This window comes from Lagopus muta, chromosome 1, assembly GCF_023343835.1.
Source record: "Lagopus muta isolate bLagMut1 chromosome 1, bLagMut1 primary, whole genome shotgun sequence".
In the NCBI taxonomy this organism is placed as follows: domain Eukaryota; kingdom Metazoa; phylum Chordata; class Aves; order Galliformes; family Phasianidae; genus Lagopus; species Lagopus muta.
The window spans coordinates 194,889,031-194,906,811 of record NC_064433.1 but is presented as its reverse complement, the minus strand read 5'-3'; the positions used below and the strand labels follow the sequence as shown (position 1 = coordinate 194,906,811).

The 17,781-nt window shown below is 44.0% G+C and overlaps 3 long non-coding RNA genes across 4 annotated transcripts; 1 reads left to right on the top strand and 2 right to left on the bottom strand.

The window, feature by feature from the left end:
• Positions 1 to 3,189: 3,189 nt before the first annotated feature.
• LOC125692781 (uncharacterized) lies at positions 3,190 to 5,918 on the bottom strand. 2 transcript variants are annotated; one of them, XR_007376840.1, is made up of 5 exons: positions 5,876 to 5,918; positions 5,587 to 5,662; positions 5,313 to 5,414; positions 4,726 to 5,077; positions 3,190 to 3,487 (listed from the first exon to the last, which is right to left on the bottom strand). It is a non-coding gene; the product is annotated as an uncharacterized LOC125692781 (long non-coding RNA). The 2 variants fall into 2 exon arrangements; XR_007376835.1 differs by lacking the exon at positions 3,190 to 3,487 and adding an exon at positions 4,258 to 4,640.
• A 1,625-nt stretch (positions 5,919 to 7,543) lies between these two features.
• On the top strand, positions 7,544 to 9,935 carry LOC125692796 (uncharacterized). Its single transcript, XR_007376843.1, has 2 exons — positions 7,544 to 7,589; positions 8,508 to 9,935. It is a non-coding gene; the product is annotated as an uncharacterized LOC125692796 (long non-coding RNA).
• Positions 9,936 to 11,408: 1,473 nt separating this feature from the next.
• Positions 11,409 to 15,521, bottom strand: LOC125692771 (uncharacterized). Its single transcript, XR_007376825.1, has 3 exons — positions 12,986 to 15,521; positions 12,749 to 12,814; positions 11,409 to 11,878 (listed from the first exon to the last, which is right to left on the bottom strand). It is a non-coding gene; the product is annotated as an uncharacterized LOC125692771 (long non-coding RNA).
• Positions 15,522 to 17,781: the final 2,260 nt, after the last annotated feature.

Genomic DNA, 17,781 nt, shown 5'->3' with positions numbered 1-17,781 from the left:
GATTCAGGTAAAAGCTGGACTGAACCGAGCTGGCGGTGAGTGTGGGAGGACTGGAAAGATGATGGCATTGCAGGGGGGAAGCCATCAACTGGAAGCATCAAAGGCATCTTCACCTGTAATACAGAGACACGCTTTAGAAGGAGGAACATCGAGACACAAACGATGCTCAGTCAGCCCACCCACAAAACATGGAAGCCAAACACGGCTCCAAGAAATGGCTTCAGAGTAAGGTTAGGAGTATTTAACAGGGAAGCTGTGGGGTTTTTGTTGGTATTACACAGAAGGTTACAGATGGGTTCAGTGCCCAATTGAAAGCACTATGGAAGGTGCAGGGTTAATTTGCACAGGTATCTATACAGTCATGGCTGCAATTCACACTGCATTTGGGGTTCAGAGCTTAGGGTTGGGGAGAAAGTATTGAGGTTAGGGTTATTAGGATCGTGCTCAGAGTGAGCGATAGGGAAGGCCAAGGCAAAGGTAAGAGCAAAAGGCAAGGAGAACAGCTGAGGGAACGCCAAAACGGAGGGCAAAGGCATGGACGACACCCAAGGGAAGGCAACGTCAAAGGCAAAGGGAAGGCAAAGGCAGGGAGAGCACTGAAGAGAAAGCCTCGTCACAGGCCAGGCCTGAGGAGAAGGCTGCAGAGAACGCCAAAACAGAGACAAAAGAAAACAAATCAGGAAAGGCCAAAATGGAGGGCAAGGTCCATGAAAACGCTGCATGGAAGGCCAACACAGAAGGCCAAGGGCAATGGCCAAAGAAAACGTGGAAGGGGACGCCAAAACCAAAGGCCAAAGAGAATGCCGCAGGGAACGCCAGAACAGGAGGCCAAAGGGAATGTGGCAAAGATGGCCGAGGGCAATGGCCAAAGAGAACGCAACCAGGAGCGCCAAAACTGAAGGCCAAAATAATGTTGCAGGGAACGCCAGAATGGGAGGCAAAGGGAACGTGGCAAAGAAGGCCAAGGACAAAGGCCAAGGGAATGTGGCACAGATGGCCAGAACCAAAGGCCAAAGAGAACACAGCAAAGGTGGCCAAGGGCAAATGGCCAAGAGAATGCCACAGGGAACGCCAAAACAGGAGGGCAAGAGAACGCAGCAGGAAAAGCCAAGGGCAAGGAGAACACAGCAGGGAAAGGCTGGAGGCAAGGAGAACACGGAAAGAAAAGGACAGGCAGCATTCAGGACACCATGAAGTGCAGAAATGAGCTCTGGGAACCCTACCTTGTGTCTCAGTAAGTAATGAGTAAACACTGGTGGGTGAGCATTGCCCTTACCTGCTGGGCAGACAATTACCAGGCAGCAAAGTGGGGTTCCAGGGCATTCCAGGAAATGCAGATTTCAGTTTCTGCTGCTGCCGTGAAGAGCCGCGCATCTCCGTGCTGTCCTTAAAGTGCTCAGGAGCAACGCAGCTCTGCTGCCACCTGTGGGACACAACACAGTAATGAAGGCGCTGCTCCGCATGTGTGGGGCTGCACCCTGAGCACATTGCTGTAATGATGACACAAGGGTTGTAATTAATTATAATTATAATTAACATTAGGGATATAATTAATGTTATTCATAGGGTTGAAGTTACAGTTGGTCTAACATCAGTATTCTGCACTACAATCACAATTAAGGTTATTTGACAAAAAACATGAGGCATTATTTCTAAGGCAGCATTCAGGTTAAGAGACATTTTCAACACTGCGTTAAGGGTTTGGTTTACAGATACACTGCAGGTTAACACAATTATCGTTAGGACTCCCATTCAGCTACGGGTTCAGGTCAAGGTTAACTTTAATGTTGCCTCCCAGCTAATCCCAGAGTGCCGAAGGCAAGCAGAACTCCCAAGGCAGGCAAAGGGAAGGAGAACTCCCATGGAAAACCAAGGTAAATGCGAAGAAAACAGCCAAGCTAAGGCAAGGGCAAAAGCAAAGAGAGCACCAATGGAAAGCCAAGGTGAGGGCAAGGAGAATGCAACAGGAAAGGTCAGAATACAGCCAAAGAGACCACAGCAGGAAAGGCCAAGGGCAAAGGCCAAGAGAATGCAGCACAAAATGCCAAAACAAAAGGACAAGGGAACACAACATGGAATGCCCAGGCAAGGGCTAAGAAAACATGGCAGGAAAAGCCAAAATAGGAGGCCAAAAAGAACGCAGCAAAGAAGGCCAATGCAGAATGTGGCTGGAACAGCAAGCTAGGAGGTCAAAGAGAACGCTGCAGGGAATGCCAAAACAGGAGGCCAAAGAAAATGCTGCTGGGAACGCCAAAACTGAATGCTGAAGAGGATGTGGCAACAGAAAGCCAAGGGCAATGGCCAAGAGATGTGGCATAGAACACAAAAACAGGAGGGCAAGGGCCAAGAGAACGTGGAAGGAAATGCCCAGGATGATGGCCAAGAGAACACGGCAAGAAACGCCAAAACAGGAGGGCAGGAGAACGCAGCAGGGAACGCCAAAACCGAATGCTGAAGTGAATGCGGCAAAGAAAGCCAAGGGCAATGGCCAAGAGAACCCAGCATGGAACACAAAAACAGGAGGGCAAGAGAATGCCCAGCCAATGGCAACGGCTAAGAGAACATGGAAGGAAATACCAAAACAGGAGGGCGAGAGAACGCAGTACAGAACGCCAAAACTGAATGCTCAAGTGAATCCAGCAAAGAAAGCCAAGGGCAATGGCCAAATGAACGTGGCATGGAACACAAAAACAGGAGGGCAAGACAACGCAGTAGGGAACAGCAAGGGCAAAGGGAAGGAAAACACTGCAGTGAAAGGCCAGAGACAAAGAGAACACAGAAAGAAAAGGACAGGCAGCATCCAGGGCACCATAAGGTGCAATGAAGAGCTCTGGGAGCACCGTGTTGTGCCGTGCTATGGAGTGGATAAACACTGATGGGTGAGCATTGCCCTTACCTGCTGGGCAGACAATTACCAGCCAGCAAAGCGAGGTTCTGGGGCATTCCAGGAAATGCAGATTCCGGTTCCTTGCTGTTCCCATGAAGAGCCACGCATCTCCATGCAGTCGTTACAGCACTTGGGAGCGCTGCAACTCCGCAGCCACCTGTGGGACACAAAACAGTAATGAAGTCACTGCCCTGCAGATGTGCCTCTTTCACAAACCTGCACTCCTTTCCCTGATCAATGTGGCTGCACTCCGTGCGTGATGCTGCTTACCAGCAGCACTGCAGCTGGGAACAACAGACAAGGAGAAGGCTCAGGTACCCAACAACATCCATCTTCCATCTTCTCTGATAACTGCTTATTATACACTGCTCTCACCTTCGGTTTGGTAGGTGGGGATTGAGGAAGCAATGCCGGTCCCACAGACCCCTCCCTATCCCACACTGTGATGGGAGATCAGGATCTGGACCACCTGAGAACCTGACATCCAGGATTCTTTGGGCCCTGATGAGACGAGTCCCAGAGCCCTGAGGGAATTCACCGCTGCAGTCACCGAGCCACTCTCAGTGGTATTTGAGAAGTCGAGGCAGTCAGGTGAAGTCCCTGGTGAGCAGAAAAAAGGCAACAGCACAGCTGTTACTGCAGATATAAAGTGTGACCCTGGGAACCACCAACGTGTCAGTCTCACCTCTGTGCTGCAAAAAATTGAGGAGCAGATCCTCCTGGAAGTGACTCTGAAGCACACGTTCCAGTGCGTCACCACCCTCTGTGTGAAAAGCTTCCTCCTAATAACCAACCTAAACCTCCCCTGTTTCAGTTTAAAACCATTTCCCCTTGTCCTATCACAATCCACCCTCATAAACAGCCGTTCCCCTTCCTGCTGTTCCTCCTTCAAGTACTGCGAGGCTGCAATGAGGTCCCCCCAAGCCTTCTCTTCTCCAGGCTGAACAACCCCACTTCCCTCAACCTTTCCTTGTAGGAGAGCTGCTCCAACCGTCTGCTCATCTCAGTGCCTCCTCTGGACCCGCTCCATGAGCTCCACGTCCTTCCTGTGCTGGGGGCCCCAGGCCTGGACGCAGCACTGCAGATGAAGCCTCACAAGAGCCGAGCAGATGGGGACGATCACCTCCCTCTCCCTGCTGGCCGCTCCTCTTTTAATGCAGCCCAGAACACAGCTGGCCTTCCAGGCAGCAGGCGCACTCTGCTGGCTGATGTCCACTCATGGATCCCAGCTCATCCACCAGGATCCACAAAGTCCTTCTCTGTGGGGCTGCTCTCAAGGTGTTCTTAGCTGAGTTTGTACAAACACCTGGGATTGCCCCTTCATCAGTGACATTGACAGTGGGGCTGAGTGCACCCTAATGACACCGAGCTGTGGGGTGCAGTGACACACTAGAGGAACAACGCCATCCAGAGGGACCTCAACAGGCTGAGTAGTGGCACTCAGCGATGTACCTTCCTGGCCCAGAAAGCCAACCGTACGCTGGGCTCCATCCAAAGATGTGTGGTCAGCAGGCGAAGGGAGCTGGTCCTGCCCTACGCTGCTCTACGCTGTGAGGCCTCACCTGGAGGTGCTGCATCTGGATGTGGATGTCCGCAGCGCAGGACAGACGTGGAGCTGTTGGAGAACATCCAGAGAATGGCCACAAATATGAACTGAGGGATGGAACGCCTTTCCTATAAAGAGAGAGAGCTGGAGCTGCTCAGCCTGCAGAAGTGAAGGCTCCGAGGTGATCTGGTAACAGCCTTTCAACACCTGAAGGGAAGAACAAGGAAAGATTTAGCCTAGATATAAAGAAAATCTTGTACAGTGAGGGTGGTAACACAGCGGAACAGGTTACCCAGACATGTGATGGATGCCCTGTCCCTTCCAAGGTGAGGCTGGGTCAGCCTCTGGGCAGCCTGATCTGGCTGTGGATGTTCCTGTTCGTTGTGTGGCAGTTGGACAAGATCACCACCAATGGTACCAAGTACTCTGGCTAGGGTAATCCACATCCATCAGAGCGTCTCTGGGCCAGTCCTAGTATTCAGCAGAGCAGGGGCTTTACTTCATCACGCTGGGGTGATGCTGAGTACAGCAGTCCAGAAGAGGACAATCCTTGGCTTTCTATAAAGACGAAGATTTATTACACCTAAGGGTGCACAGAACGCCCTTAAACAACTCTGCATGGTTGGAAGCAGTGCATAACAGCCCTGAAATAAAGGAAGAAGAAGTTACCCCATTCCAAAGATGAACAATCAGCCCACACTGCCAAGGAAGCAGTCTCCAGGTAGAGATGCTGCCCTTATGGCTTTCACCCCTTAAATGTTGTCAGGATACTACCAAAAATAAATAAATAAATAAATAAATAAAAAAGGGAGATTGCAGGCCTGAAATAAAGAAAAAACAAAGAAACCACTTACACCCTTCTCAAAGGCCAAAACTCACCCATGCTCCACAGGAGACAGTCTCCAGAGATCAATGCTGCCCTTACATCTGCCAGCACTTCAATGTGGTCAGGATGCCCCAAAAACAGGAAAGGTCACAGTCCTAAAACAAGAAGAAATCATTCATCCTTTCTCAAGGACCAGAGCTCACCCCACACTCCCAAGGAGACAGTCTCTAAAGACAGATACCACCTTAAAGGCTGCCAGCCCTTAAGTGGGGTCAGGATCCCCCCCAACAACAAGACGTTGCAACCCTGGAATAAAGAATCACTCACCCAGTTTCAAGGGTTCACCCCACGCTCTAAAGGAAGCAATCTCCAGGTGCAGTTGCTGCTCCTTCTGCTGACAGACCTTAAATGTGGTCAGGAGCCCCCAGAAAGTGAAATTACAATCCAGCAGTAAAGAAGAAATCAATGACCCCATTCCAAAAACAAACAGCCCACATCCCAAAGGAAGGAGCCTCCATGCAGAGATGCTGCCCTCACAGCTTCCAGCCCTTAAAAGGGGTCAGGATCCCACAAAAGGGAAAGACCAGAGCCCTACAATAAAGCATCAGTCACTCACCCCATTCCAAAGGGCAGAACTCACTCCCAATGCTCCCAAGGAGACAGTTCCGAAGCAGAATGCTGCCCTTACTGTTCCCAGCCCTTAAATATGGGCAGGGAGGGGGTGGAGCCAAGCTCAGCCCTATCCGGTCCCACAGGTAAATTGCTTCCACCTGTGCTGGCAGGGCTGGCCACACCCCTCACCAGGTGCTCAATCACTGCTTCAGGCTGTAAACAACAAAAAAAACCTAATTACAAGCAGGTGATTGGATCTGCCTGTCCGGCAAGGGGAGTTTGATCAAAGGATGAGCAACAATGGCGTGCATATTTTGATTGAAGTCTGTCCTCAAAGGCATTCGGTAAAATTTCTAATAGAGAGGGGAGCACAAATTTCAGTACTGATACAGCACATAAATTTCGGTACTGATGCAGAAGATGCTGACAAGCTGTGTGTGCAGCCTGGATGGCAGAGTTGAGATTACCGGTGTGATCGGAGCGAGCTCTGTTTGCCAAACTAGTGGGGACAGCTTGTGGCTCTCCAGTGAGAAACGTGTCGCCTACTTTCTTTGCAATTAAAGCCCATTGTGAAAACAATTCAGGATTTGACATAATCAGTGGGTGAACCTGGCACCTGCCTGTATGGCAGTGTGTGGCCTTTTGGGTCAAGTTTCAATCCCAGACTCCAAAGAAATAGGCAGGCTGCAGCGTGTGCACTTTACGCAGCCCCTGTGCTCCCTGAAGCAGGGGTCGCTAACATACCACTGTACCCCATTTCTGCTGCAGCATGATGTGGGATTTCTGAACTCATAGCAGGTTTGGAAAAAAGACAAATCGTTTCCAGAACAGACTCCCCACATAACTCGTTGTCATCTGGTTTGGAAACCAGATGGAAGGTGGTGATTAATAATCGATTATCGGTGTCTGAAAGCTTATACAGCCCCGCTAGGAGCTGCTGTCCCAAACCTTGCTTACTTGGCAAGCAAGTTGGGGTGATGCCATGGAGTGATGCTGGGATGACACTGGGGTGAAGTTGTGGACTGAGCCTGGAGAGTGACGCTGGGGGGTGATGCTGGGGTATTGCGGGTGGGGGGGGGGGGGAAATCAGAGAGAGAGAGATACTCGATGGAGACACTGGGGTGACTTAGTGTGATGTTGGGGGTGACATTGCTGGCACGACTCTGGGAGTGACATTGGGGTGACACTGGAGAGTGATTCTGAAGTGTCATTGTAGTGGCATGGGTTATGTTGGGGCTTTTTGGGGAGGAAGGGTGGGTGACATCAGGGAGTGAACACTGGGTGGTGACGTTGTTGGGGTGTTATATTGGGGACCTAACGGCCCCTGACTGAAGAAATATCCTGGAATTGAATAAGGTATTTTGGCAGTTTTAAGGGAGTTGATATTTGTGGCTGTGGCTGCAAATGTTTTGTAGAGAGAGCTGTCCCTGGTATTTGGTCTTGTTCTTGCGAAGACTTGTTTTGCAAGCCGATGTTCCAGCTGGGCTCTTGTATGGGAACTGCTGAGTCATGGCCTGAACCTCTGATTGATCACCTGAGGCGAGCCATGAGGCAGCCAGAGGAGCACAGGTGAAGGCAATTCAATTCAACTGTGCTGCCAGAAGGGGTGGAGCCAGGCTGCCCCCTCCTAGAGCTATTTAAGAGCTGGCTGCCAGGGGGGAAGGGTCTATGCTGGAGATCTGCTCTGCTAGAGTTTTGTGAGTGAGCCCAGGATAGGGGTAAGCCTTCTATTTATTCTCTTTTGTTGTCATAGTCTGCTTTACCTAACTGTCTTGTTTATTTTGTGATTATAGCATCCTAAAATTCTTAGATTGTAAAGCTCTGTATCATGTACTGGCTGAATGGGTACAGCATGCAAGTGGAACAAACCCTACAGACCCTGGGGAGAATGAAAGTGGGAGAAAGAGTGGAAGTGTGCTTTGAAGCAGGGGATGCCCTGCTAGTGACGCTGATCAAATCCACTGCTGGCATGTTCCTTCTCTCTCCTTTTCTGTGGCTTGCCATCTCTCAAGGGTCAGATAGTAATAGCATACTTGCTTAGGGAGATTCTGCTTCCCACTTAATGGAATCGTCTAAAATTTTAGAGTGACACCTAGAGGGAGTGACACGGTGGTTATGTTGGAGTGATGTTGGGGTATCAATAGGATAGATGTTAGGGAGTAGCATGATAGGGTGACATCATTGGGAGTGATGTTGGAGCACCACAGGGATTTAACGTGAATGACTGGTTCTGGGGTGAGAGCATTGGGGTGACACTGGGGAATGACAATGTTGGAGTAATGCTGAGGGTGGATATTGTGGTGACGGTGAGGGGTGACATCAGGAAGTGACTCCAGGGTGACATTGTTGGGTTGGCACTGGTGGGTGATATTGGGATGAAAGGGGGGTGATGTGAAGGAGTAATGCTGGGGGATTGATGCTGGAGCATCCCTGGGGGGGTGACATCAGGGAGTGTTGGCCCTGATATTTGGAATGAAATAATGAGGTTTTGGGAACTCAATTTGGGGTGAATTAGCAAAGACATGAACCTGGAGTTTGGTGTGAAATATTGATGGTTTGTGTCTGGAATATGACGTGAAATGGGCTTTGGAGCTTATTTGGATGGCAGTTTTCAGCGTAAAAAATGCTCTTTACAGTTTCCTTGCAGGAAGAGAATAAAGAAAAGTCTGCTTTCACACAGGAGGGGATATGATATACCTTTAGCTGATTCCCACAGGGGTGTACATATTCTCCCACTATTGCTCAAGCCACCTCAGTGACCTTTGACAGAGTTTCACTGCCTTAGGATGTGTATCCATGTGTAGATGATATTTAATTGCAAGCTCATACTCTGGAAAGGTGGGGGAAGTGGCAGCAGCACTAGATGACTGAGAATTTGAGATTCCACCTGCAAACTGTCAGGGGCTAAGTAAAGGAGTGAAACTTTAAGGCAGCAAAGGCCAGCAAAATTGTGCAAACTTGACTGAACCAAAGCAGAGATATGGGAAACCAGTGTGAACAGAAGCAAAGCTGTGCAAAATCTTACAAAACCACGTGAACTTCATGGAATCTCAGTGAAGACCAGTGATCCTGCAAAGTCTTCAGTGAACCAGGGTGGACTTCTGCAAAGCCCAGTGAAGATCCACAAGCCTGTACAAAAATACCGTGAATCCGCATGGACAGTACAAGGAACCCAAGTGAAAACCCACAACATCGTGCGTCCTTTGCTTTATTCAGGTTTGTTATCTGGCAATGCAGCCCAGCTGGATAAGGCTCTTGTAGACTGGTAGTATTTTCTTCAGGAACACTGAAATCTGAATCAGTGGGACATCGTCCATGATCTATTATCCAACTCTTACCTTCTCCTCCCCTGGTTTCTCATTGCCTGAGCACTTCAGGTTCACAGAAGATGAAAATGAAAAGAAAAAAGGAAAAGGAAAATGGAGGAAAAAAAAAAAAAAAAGGAAAACGGAAACGAAAAAAGGGGAATAAAAATGAAAAAAAGGGAAAAGGAAAGGAGAAAAGAACGATGTAGAAAAAGAAAGAAAGAGAAATAACTAGAATTATTAAAAGGAACGTTATTAGAAAAAGAAAAAAGAATTTGAAATACAATGAGGACAGGAAAAAGGCGAGGAAAAAGACAAAATAATTGGAATTAGGAAAATAAATAGAAAACGAATTGGAAATAGAACTAGAAGAAGAATTGGAAAAGGCAGAGGAAAAAGAACTGGAATTAGAAAAAGAATTACAAAAATAAAAAGGAAAAAGAAAACCAATTAGGGAAAAAAATATTAGAAAAGGAAAAAAATCAAGAATTAGAAAAAGCAAAAGAATTAGAAAAAGAATTAGGAAATAAGACAAAAAGAATTAGAAAAAGAGTAAGAAACAGAAAAACAAGAAAAGGGGAGAAGAAAAAGGTGAAGAAAATATTATAAAAATAATTTGAAATAGAAAAGAAAGAAAATAATTAAATTAGAAAATGAAAGAGAAAAACAATTAGAAAATGAAAAAACGAGGACAAATTAGGATTAGAATGAGAATTGGAAAAAGATAAGGAACTGGAAAAAAATGGGAAATGAGAAAGAATTAGAAAAAAACATTAGAAAAGGAATTGGAAAAGGAGCTAAAAGTAGAAAGACAAAAAAAGAGGGAAAAAATAAAGGAAAATGGAAAAGTGAGAAAAAAGTCTAGAAAAAGAACTAGAAATAGAACAATGAAAAATAATAAGAAAAAAAGAGAATAATTAGAAAAAATAGAAGAAGAATTAGAAAAAGAATTAGAGAGAGAAAAACAAGAATATGGAAAAGAAGATGAAAAGAAAAGGAATTGGAAAAAGAAAAGGAATTGTATAAAAAGGAATTGAGAAAAGAAAAAATGGAAAAAAATAGATGAAAAATTGGAAAGAGAACTGGAAATGGAAACAGACCTGGAAAAAGAATTGGAAAATGAAAAAGAAGAGAAAGGAAACAAAAGCACTAGAGCAAGAGAAAGAATATGAAAAGAAAAGGAATTAGAAAAAGAAAACCAATGGATAAAGAAAAAGGAGAAGATAATTGGAAAAGGAAAAAACTGCAAAAAGAAAAACCTGGAAACAGAAAAAGAGCTGGAAAAAGATTGAGAAAAATAAAATGAATTAGAAAAAGGAAAAATATAAAGAAAAAAATAGAAAGATAACAAGATTTACAATGAAAAGTAGAAAAATATTTAGAATCTGAAAAAAAAAAAACAATCAAAAAGAACAGAAAAAAATAGAAAATGAATTAGAAAATTAATTTAAAAAATTAGAAAAAATTGGAAAATGTAAAAGAAAAATCTGAAACAGAAAAATGAAAAAGACATGGAACAGGGAAAAGATGTGGAACAGGGAAAAGAAAAAGTACCACAATTAGAAAAAGAGTTGGAGTTGGAAAAAAATTGAAATAGAAAAAAGAAAGACTTAGACTGGGAAAAGGACCACAAAAAAGGCTTGGAAAAAGAATTAGAATTAGAAAAAGAAAAAACAAAGAGCAGGAAACGAATTAGAAAAAGAATTAGAGAAATCATTAGAAAAGGAAAAAGAAAATTAGAACACAAAAAGTATTAGAAAGACCAAAAAGTATTTTTTTAAAAAAAAGAAGAAGAATTAAAATTAGATTGAGAAATGGAAAAAGGAAATAAAAAGGAATTGGAAAAAGAAAAAGAATGAGAAAAAGAAAAAAATAGAAAAAGAATTAGACAAATAGTTTGAATTAGACAAAGAATTAGGAAAAAAAAATAGAAAATGATCCAGAAAGAGAACACAAGAACTACAATTTGAAAAAGAATTGGGATTCAAAAAAAGAAAAAAAAAAAATGAAATAGAAAAAGGAAAAAGACTTGCAATGAAAAGAAAAACTTGCAACAGGAAAAAGAAATAGGAAAAGAATTAGGAAAAAAAATTAGAAAAACAAAGCAGATTAGTGTCTTGCTCCAATTTATAGGAGGGAGAGGAGGTTCTTTTATTATCTATATACCCGGTGTGAGATTAAGAAACAACAGTTCAAATGTTGGTCCGACCAATTTATTACAAATCGTAATTAGGGAAATGGGGAAGGGGAGGACGGAGGCTGTTACGAATTAGGGTAATGGGGAAGGGAAGGAGGGCGATAGGAAAGATAGAAAAGATAGAGAAGAAGAAGCAAGGAGTCTTTATAGGAAGCAAGAGGGAGACAGTCACCACCATGGATCTAGCGTGGTTTGTAGTTCAGTCTGATCTTCAGTAGTGGTGGGTCGTCAGGCATTGTTCTGTTGACGACAAGGAGAATGATGAGAACGACGGCCATGACCATGGCGATGACGGCCCCTTTTCAATAGTTTCAAAGTGGTCGAGTCAGCTGTCTTTGGAGTGACAGCTCAAATCCAATGTGGTTGAGTCAGCTCTCCTTGGAGCGGAGTCAGCTGTCTTTGGAGTGACAGCTCAAATCCAGTGTGGTTGAGTCAGCTCTCCTTGGAGCGGCAGCTTCTGGCTCTGGGATCTCAGCAGAAACTCCTTTGTTCCCATCTTCTGGGCCTTGCCAGCAGACAAGAGGGAACAGGGATGCCCATCTGCATCTTGTTTTTCACAGAACACGATGGTATAATTCCCCAATTTTCCCATACCAAGCTGGAGCTCTTTAGTCACAGGCCAGATCTTCTGCCAGTGAACACTCCTGAGCACTCTATTCCAGAGGCAAGCAGCTCTGGAGGAAGGGGCTTTCAAATGTTCCCAAAGTGATACCGATTGTCACACGGTTAGCACCCATCACTTGCCTCCTTAACAAATCACTGAGAGTCTTATCACAAGAAAAACCTCAGGAAGCAAGCTTTGAGCCAAAAAACAAAGGATTCTGACAATTAGAAACAGGAAAGAAGAAACAGATTTAGAAAGAGAGAAAGATTTAGAAAAGGGAATGGAAAAATAATTAATAAAGGAAAAAGAATTGGAATGGGAATTGTAATATGTTGAAGAAAATAAAATACGGAAAGGAATATGACTAAGAAAAGGAACATGAAGAAAAAGAAAAACAATTGGAAACAAACAGAATTGGAAACAGAATTATCAAAAGAAAAAGAATTAGAAAGAAATAGAAAAAATTCAAAACAAAAAAGATTTGAAAAAGTCTTAAGAAAACAAATTAGAAAGAGAAAGAAAAGGAAATAAAAGAACGAGAAAAGAAAAAGGTAAAAATAAAAAAAATGAAGCAGAAAACTATTCGGAAAAGGAATTGGAAAAAAGAAAAGCAGTAGAATTAGAAAGTGGATTAGGAAATGAAAATTATAAAAAGGGGGGAAAAATCAAAGGGAACTGGAAAAGGAACTGGAAAAGGAGAAAGACAAGAAGTTAACTCTGGATACCCCAAGTCTTACATGGCACGCACTAGAAGCCTGTTTTGCAACCTACCTCTTCTTTTTGCATCTCACTTGGTCAAAGCAGAGCAGTCACCATTTGGGCTCACTGTAGCTCCAACTAGGCATAGATTGGCAACATGAAACACAAGAAAAATGAGAAACATTGCATAACGTCAAGAAATGATATTGAACCTAAAAAGAACAAACCCATGTTTGGTGGGAGCGACAGAAGGCAGAGACATCACATCAGTACTTGCGAGCCCTAAAGATGGGGGAAAAGAAAGAATACCTGGTGAAAGCCATGTGAGTGCAAGAGACAACTGATGCTGAGCCCGAAGAACTTCTACAAGTGTGGGAGCAACTTCAGAGATCAACACAGCTTGCCAGACAGAGTAAGGAGTGGATATTGGCATCCATCTATGGCTGTAGTTTTCTACTATAAACACAATGAGCCTCAGTAGAGTCCTTGCACCACTCGGGAGAGCCGCAGTTTTTCCCCCACCACTCACTGGACACAAGATAAGTAGACGTCACCATCAGGTAATGATGAAGGAATCAGTTCCCCTTTCCAAGGATCAGGGCACAACCAGCGCTACAACCCGGGGAGGCTTGAAAGGCCAATGCCATCTGATAGTGGAGTCTCCAACCCTAGAAGGAAAGAAGAAACCTTCACGTCTGGTACTGAACAACATGGGGCAGGGAGAAACAGAGGTAGTTCTCGATACTCCATGTCGTACACAGCACTCACTAGAAGCCTGTTTTGGAGCCTACCTCTTCATTTCACATCACACTTGGTCAACACTTAGTTGTATGCATTTGGGTCACCCAAGCTCCAACTAAATGTTGATTGGCAACATGAAAAACAAGACAAGACAAACGCTGCGTAATGGTAAGAAATGATACTGAATGAAAAGCAAACAAAACCCTATTACAGAGCAAAGAACATGCCCTATTACCTTGATGCTCACCTTTTCCCCTGATTCCTCATTGCCTGAGTATTTCAGGTTCACAGACCTTCCCGATGCTTAACTGTACATGGGCATACTGGCTAAATAGAAACTGTTGCTAGCTAAATGTTTATCTATTGCTAATGGCTTACATTCTCCTCCTTAAATTTTCTATCATCACTGAGGTCCTGTCTGACCAGCATCAAAAATCAGTAGTCTTGCAACATAATGAGCCTACTGATATCATTGTCAAGGGTTTTGGATTTCTAAAGGCATTATCGTAATGTTTAGGAGCGCAATGTCTATGTTGTCTGGAACTCAAGGCTCAGAGGTATTCCAGATGGCTGGACAGATAACAGCAGCAGTCCTTGTACCCATACATTCATTACTCCATCTACCCACTGAGCAAGCACCAATGTGGAAAATTCATCAAACAGGCAAGTGAAGGAGACCCTCAGAGACTCCTGATGAAATAAAAACACTCCCAAAAAGAGCTGTTAGTACTTAGTAGTACTAAGTAGTAATTAGTAGTAGTAAACAAACAACACAAGACTGGAGCAGAGACAATGACGTAAAATACTCACGTTTTAGTTCTAATGCAGAAACAACATTCCATTCCTACATAAGTACACAAACACTGTGTAACCTCACAAAATGACTACGTTTGAGGAGCACGTTGCTCCATGACAGCTCGTGCAGTGGGAGAATGAAGAATGCCTGAATCCAGGTCTGTGATCTGTTTTGGTAGCATGTGGGGTCACTTCTGGAGACTGCAGGACTATGGCATGACACGCAGCCCACTGGCAGGAAGAGGAGAGCATCAAGATCTGCTAGCAAGAAAGAAGAAGAAATCCCTGAGTCTTTTTTCTCCACAAGCATTTGTGATTCTTTCTCCTCTGCAGGGAAAAAAATAAACAAAAAAACTCCATTGTGATTCAGTCCCAGCACAATGATTAGGTGTATGGTATGTACTGAAGCATTGTGTATTAGGACAAAAGCTGCAGGAGAGTTAGTGACAGGATCATAAGTAAAACTAGCTAGATGCCCAGTACTGCCAATATGGGCATGGGACCGTGACCAGCCAGTGACTGTGTTAAGGTCATCATAAGCAATTACAAAAATTAATCTGAAGAAGATTCCTGTCCAAAGCAGTAACACCAATGATACCACAGGGATCCCAGACAAAGGAGCAGAGTGAGAAGGGAACATGTGAACTACAGCAACAGTATCAGCATTCGTTGGCATCTGGAAAACAAGAGAGAACTTCCTGGTTCCAAAGAAACCAAGGTTATAAGAAGCAAAACTGGAAAAGAAAACAAAACAAAAATAAGACTTCCTGGTCCTAAATGAACCAAAGTTAGAAGGGAGGTGAAATCCAGATGGTTAATTTTGTACAGTTCCTCCTGATCATCTTGAGGCTTCCACAACTATTTGTGAAGAGTCTCCCTGAGGGTTAAAGGGACAGGACCACAGTGGGGCAAATCAATCAACAGCAGTTGTCCTGGGGAGTAATCATCCCAATAAGCAGCTCTTGGAGTAAGGGACCACTGGCAGTGGTTGCCCATGGTGAAAAATATTCCAGGTCCCCAATAACCCTCTGATTCCTTTTCAGTCAGCAAGATCTTACCTCCCTCTGTTAATGGCACTTTCCACACATACTGATTTCCTAAGGGTGTCACCAAAATCCTTCCTTACTTTGGCCAGCTCCGTAGCAAACAGGGAACTTTGTCAGTACGAACATCAGAATACCCACTGCCAGTCTCTTCCCATGCACGCCCAGTTTCTATCTAAAGGCAGGGAAGGATCACAGGTTTCCCAACTTGTCTTTTTGGGCTCTCACATCCTCAAGATTTTCTCCTGGAGGAAAGTCACTACCTGGGGAACTAGCATCTATCTCCCTTGACGGAGACCAGCTCAAGACGCCTGGGACAGACGGGCTTAGGCTCTGGTGGCGCAAAAGCAATGTTTATTGAAGGCTCATTCTTTTTATAGACTGGATACACTACAAGATCGTAAATAATTAGCAAGTGTGAAACAAAGCACAAAGCAAAGGCTTGTGTGCAAGCAGCTGTTCTTGTACTCCCTTATCCTAGTTTCTTGTGTTCTGCTTACCGAGACATAAGTTCTTTCTTCCTTTGCCAATCAGTCACTGTTGTTTTTGCTAGTAGTATCCATCCGTTTCAGGGTCACTGTTGTTATTGCTAGAAGTATCCATCCCTTTCCGGATGAAACACTGTAACACGTTACTGACCCTTTCAGGCCAGTCACGTAGTCTGCACAACAACAGTTCCCTTCACTCCCTGTCATTTACCAACTGTTCTCTAAGGGCTTGCTGAGGGAGGCCTTTTGAATGTTCTTCTTTTTCTGTCCCCTAAGATCTTCTACTTGGTACTGCAGGTATGTCACCAATTCCCGAAAGGACTTTATAATTTGGGTTTCTACCATGTGCTGTTCATTGCGGATCTCTATGGCAGCACTAAGAGCAGCTCCTGGAACTGCACAAATGATTGATATTCCCTTTTCCTCCCCCATACAAATTTGCTTGTGGAGGGAATTTAATATGACCCATGACTCCCTCGAAGTTGGACCAATTATTCCATGCCCATTTCATCTCCACGGGGGAGAGTTTGGCACTATGCTTTTTTAAGAGATTGAGGAGCAGATTCCTGCTCTTTTTTTTTTTTTTTTTTTTTTTTTTTTTTGTAACCATCATGCCTCAAAATGTGGAGCAATCTCTTCATGGAAGGGTAGGGGGGGGGAACACGTACCGTCAACAACTTGCTCCTTACACTCCCAAAGTGTACACGCACACTCTTCTACCAGTAAGGCAGTTGCTGATACCACCTGGACACAGCCACACGTTCAGGCCAACCCTGAGATACAGGGTCTAATACCTTGAACAACTATGAATAGGTTTTCTTTTGTCTCCCTATTCTTGTGTTAGAATGCCTAAAACAGCTCTTTCACTGACAGTTATCAAAAGGTGAAATGGTTCCTTTAAGGCAGGCAGCTCTAACACAGGTGCTGTGATTAAGTCCTGTTTCAATACTTCTACTAATTCTTTTCCCTCTTTTGTCCATTTTAATATGTTGGGTTCTCCCTGTGATAGTTGGAGATACAATCTTTGTTTCTTGTACATATTCTTCTATTCACAAAATACAGAATGCAATCAAACCTAGAAACTTTTGCCGCTCCCTCTTTGTCCTGGGCAAATGAAGCTGCACAGTGCCCTGAATTCCTTCAGAACTCTCCATTTCCCTTCAGAAATCACATGCCCAAGGTATCTGACTTCTTTTTCCACATAGTACAGTTCAAACAGCCCTAGCCCATATTCCCAAGAAATTCAGAGTTTTACTTAGTCTCTTACTTTAGACTCCTCTTTTCCACAACTCAGCAAATCATCTACATACTGAAACAGCTTCACCTCCTCTTCAACCTGAAACTTTTCCAAAACTTTCTCCAGCACTGAATTAGTTAAAACAAAAATAAAATATAAAATATATAATGTATATAAAATAATACATAATAATACAATATATAATATCTATAATAATATAATACATAAAATATAATAAAAATAAATTAGGCGATTCTATGTACCCTTGGGGTAAAGCAATCCACCTCTCTTGCTATTTTTGTTGCATTTTTGGATCCTCTCATTCAAGGGCAAAAAGATCTTGACTCTCTGAGTCTAAAATACAGGTCCCGAAAGCATCTTTGAGGTCTGTTACACTGAACCATTTGTGCCTGTGTGGGATTTGACTCATTAAAGTATAGGGGTTAGGAAGCAGGGGGGTCACTTGAGAACTATTTCATTCATTTCTCTTGGATCTTGTACCAGTCGATAGGTGCTATTTGCCTTCTGTAATGGCAAAACTGGAGTGTTATAGGGTGACATAGAGTCCCAGAAGACCATCTTAACCAATGTTTGTATTACAGCCTTTAGACCCATTATCCTTTCTAAAGGCATGGGGGGATAACTGTCCCTGTTTTGCAGCTTCACTCCCTCCTTGGACAGTTATTGTTAAGGAAGTAATTCCGAGTCCACCCAGTTTCCTTCCCCTGCTCGCACCTTTGGATTTATTTCTTTTTCATTAGCAGTTATTAATAGATTCATTGACACCTTTATACCTGTTTC